The 3200-nt window shown below is 42.7% G+C and overlaps 1 long non-coding RNA gene across 1 annotated transcript; it reads left to right on the forward strand.

The window, feature by feature from the left end:
- Nucleotides 1-237: 237 nt before the first annotated feature.
- LOC112445709 (uncharacterized) lies at nt 238-2778 on the forward strand. The gene is made up of 2 exons (XR_003033761.2): nt 238-1562; nt 2243-2778. It is a non-coding gene; the product is annotated as an uncharacterized lncRNA (long non-coding RNA).
- The last annotated feature ends 422 nt before the right edge of the window (nt 2779-3200 follow it).

Genomic DNA, 3200 nt, shown 5'->3' on the forward strand with positions numbered 1-3200 from the left:
CCTCTGCATAGAAGTTAAATAAGCAGGGTGACAATATACAGCCTTGACGTACTCTTTTTCCTATTTGGAACCAGTCTGTTGTTCCATGTGCAGTTCTAACTGTTGCTTCCTGAACTGCATACAGGTTTCTCACAAGGCAGGACTGATGCTGAGGCTGAAGCGCCAATAATTTGGCCACTTAATGCGAAGAAGTGACTTATTGAAATATATCTTGATTTCGGGAAAGATTGAAGCAGGAGAAAAGGGAATGATATAAGATGAGACGTTTGGATGTCATCACCGACTCGATGGACATGAGTCTGAGCAAGTTCTGGGAGGTGGTGATGGACAGGAAAGTCTGGGGTACTGCAGTTTCATGGGGTCGCAAAGAGTCAGACATGACTGAATGACTGGACTGAACTGAACTGAACTGATAGCCAAGGTACTCAAGTTTTCCCCTGAAAGGCATAGTAAATATTATGAGCTGAAGTGTTACTGTCGGTCAACAAATTACACTAATAAATTATGAATGGGTTCCATTTCACCCCTATTTTTTTTATTTAAGGAAAAATCCACATGGATTGAATGGCTGAATCAATGATTCATGGAGGTTCATCCCCTGAGTGTACTAAGAATGTCTGGAAACACACTAAGTGTCATTTAAAGTAAATAACCTGATCGAGTCAATTGAATTAACTGTTGTAGGGGAAAGAAGTGCAAGATATTTAGGGAGTATTAGTGGGAAAGCTTCTAAATGCATATAGCCCAGACACTGAGTTCATTTTGAAGATAATGAGAGGAGAGGAATTTGGGTTTCTAGTAGACCACAAATGACTCAGATCATGGGTCTGCAGAGTTCAGATCAGTGCATAAATCTGCAAAAGTAGAGCTTCAGGAAGGGGTCAGAGATTGTGATTTATGGCCTAAGAAACTGAGGGATCACGTTGTCCTGTTCAAGTCCGTGTATGGAGCCATATGAAAGCACATCTGACATGAGACTGCTTGCACTAAAAAATCAAGGTAGATTTTTTGGCCAGGTTTAAGTCACTTAAATGTCAAGAAGCAGTATAGGGTACAAGGTGAGTTTAGAAAAGCTGGAGGTAGGAGTTAAAATACGTGCAGTTAGGAAACTCTGGTCTCTGTCATCAATGGACAAAAAGCCGGGTGCTGACAGATGAAATGGAATGGGGTAGTAAGTTTTAGTACCAATGCTTGGGGAACTGGCAAGAGGGGGAAGCAACATCTCTAACTATGGAAGAATAGCACCATTCTCAAGCATTCCTCATATTTCCTATGGCACATGACACAGGTAGAGGAAGTATGAGACAAAGTCTCAAATGAATCACTCTGTAATTCCTCACTGAAGGGTGAGCAAGTCCATGGACAAGGGAACTGTGTGATATCAGTATGACTGGGGCATTGATTTTTGAGATTGCAAGCACGTGGAATTTGGTTGGGAAAAAAGTGCATCATGCCAGTCCTGGGATGTTCCCCCTGGGTGGGGCTGCCTGGTCCTTATAAAAGGAGTCTCCATCACAGTGCTGTCATTGTCCTGACGGTCATAGGGATCTTTGGAGCCTCTGGTGAGCACAACTCTTAGATCTTTTGGAACTTGGGTGTTGCGATTAATCTGGGAGTAGAAGTGGCTTTAACTGAAGCAATTAGAGCTCTGTACAAGAAAAAGAAGATAATGAGGATTTAGGGGTAAATTTTTGGTATTTGGTCATGTATGCAATCTTAAAAGTGAGGAGAAAATGGAGTCAGAGGCACAGTCTTAACCTGAGAGAGAGTAGGGGGGATGAGATACTGTGCTACAGCACAGCACACATTAGTTCCAAATGCCCCCTTCTCAGCATCCAATCCCATTGAGTGCCTAGTTTGAGCCTTTGCATTTCTCCTCAGAAGCCCACAGTCAGGTCAGCTTGGCTAGCAACCAAGACCTGATGGGAGAAATAAGTAGAGATTTGTTTGGGGATTGGCTACAAGTTTATTATCCAGCTTATTCTTCAGAGTATGTTTGTATTCGTACAACGCCTTGTAGGTAATTTTGTTTTAGAAAGTGGTAGAAGCAAAGGCTAATCAGAAAAGACTGAAGATCTGAGGGTAAGAGTTACTAAAAGAGAAGGGTGAAGTAGCTCTAAAAAAACATAAAGTTTGCATTAGGAATCCACAAGAGTCCTTAGTGACGGGAGGGTTGTTGGCAGCTAAATGTTCTACCAATGAGACTCATCGTTATTAAGAAAGTTGTCTGTTTGTATTTCAGATTCCTTGAGACCCAGGAAGCATGTCTCACCACCAGCATCCGCATCCACATCAGCATCAGCATCAGCATCAGCATCACCATCAGTGCAAGGAGCCCTGCCATCCACCTCCAAAAGTGTGCCCACCCAAGTGCCATGAGCCTTGCCCACCTCATCCATGCCCACCTCCACTGAGACAGAAGAAATGCCCTCCTGGGCCACCATGTCCACCATGTGAGCAGAAGTGTCCACCCAAGTGGAAGTAACAGCACTGGATTTCATCTGGACCAAGAAACAAGATCCAGGCTTTTCCATTTCCTCCCTTCAGCCATGGTGACAGACTGCATCTTCCTTAATCTCCCTCCTCAATCGACAGCAGACAGAGGAAAGGCTTGCTGCCTGAAGCTGACACCACGTTGTTGGAAGAAGAGCAGCAGGATCATCGCTTGTACTCTCTGTGCCATGTGCCTGTCTGTATCCACGTTGTGATCCCTACCCCATGAGCAATTAGTGGGTCTATTCCTTTGCTTCTCCAATAAAGCATATTCATAGATCATTATGTATTTTTCTTTCTTTCTTTCTTCTTTTTTTTTTTTTTGCAAATAGTGTATTTCCTCTCTTCTGTCAGCTACAACTATTCTTCTGAGTGTTCCTTTTCCTTCCCTTTGGATTATCAGAATTAGACTTTTCCATCATTGAGTTCAGCTTTGTCTGAAATATGTCTTTTGCACTGGATCCATCAAAGAATTCCTTCATTGGCTTCTGATTTGTTTCTATCTTTGTCTACCTTGAAGACCCTGAAAAGAACTGAATTCTCTCAGTCTCAGGTTCCTTATTTGTAAAACCAGTAGGCAAGAATCTATTCAGCTCCATGTACTCATAGAAATTAATGTAATCACAAATGTTTCCTCATTATTAACACATGCTGGGCAGTCTCTTATGTGCTAGGGACATGAGGATGCTGCCCAAAGTCCTTTTTCC

The sequence above is a fragment of the Bos taurus genome, unplaced genomic scaffold (assembly GCF_002263795.3).
Source record: "Bos taurus isolate L1 Dominette 01449 registration number 42190680 breed Hereford unplaced genomic scaffold, ARS-UCD2.0 Leftover_ScbfJmS_466, whole genome shotgun sequence".
Classification (NCBI taxonomy): Eukaryota; Metazoa; Chordata; class Mammalia; order Artiodactyla; family Bovidae; genus Bos; species Bos taurus.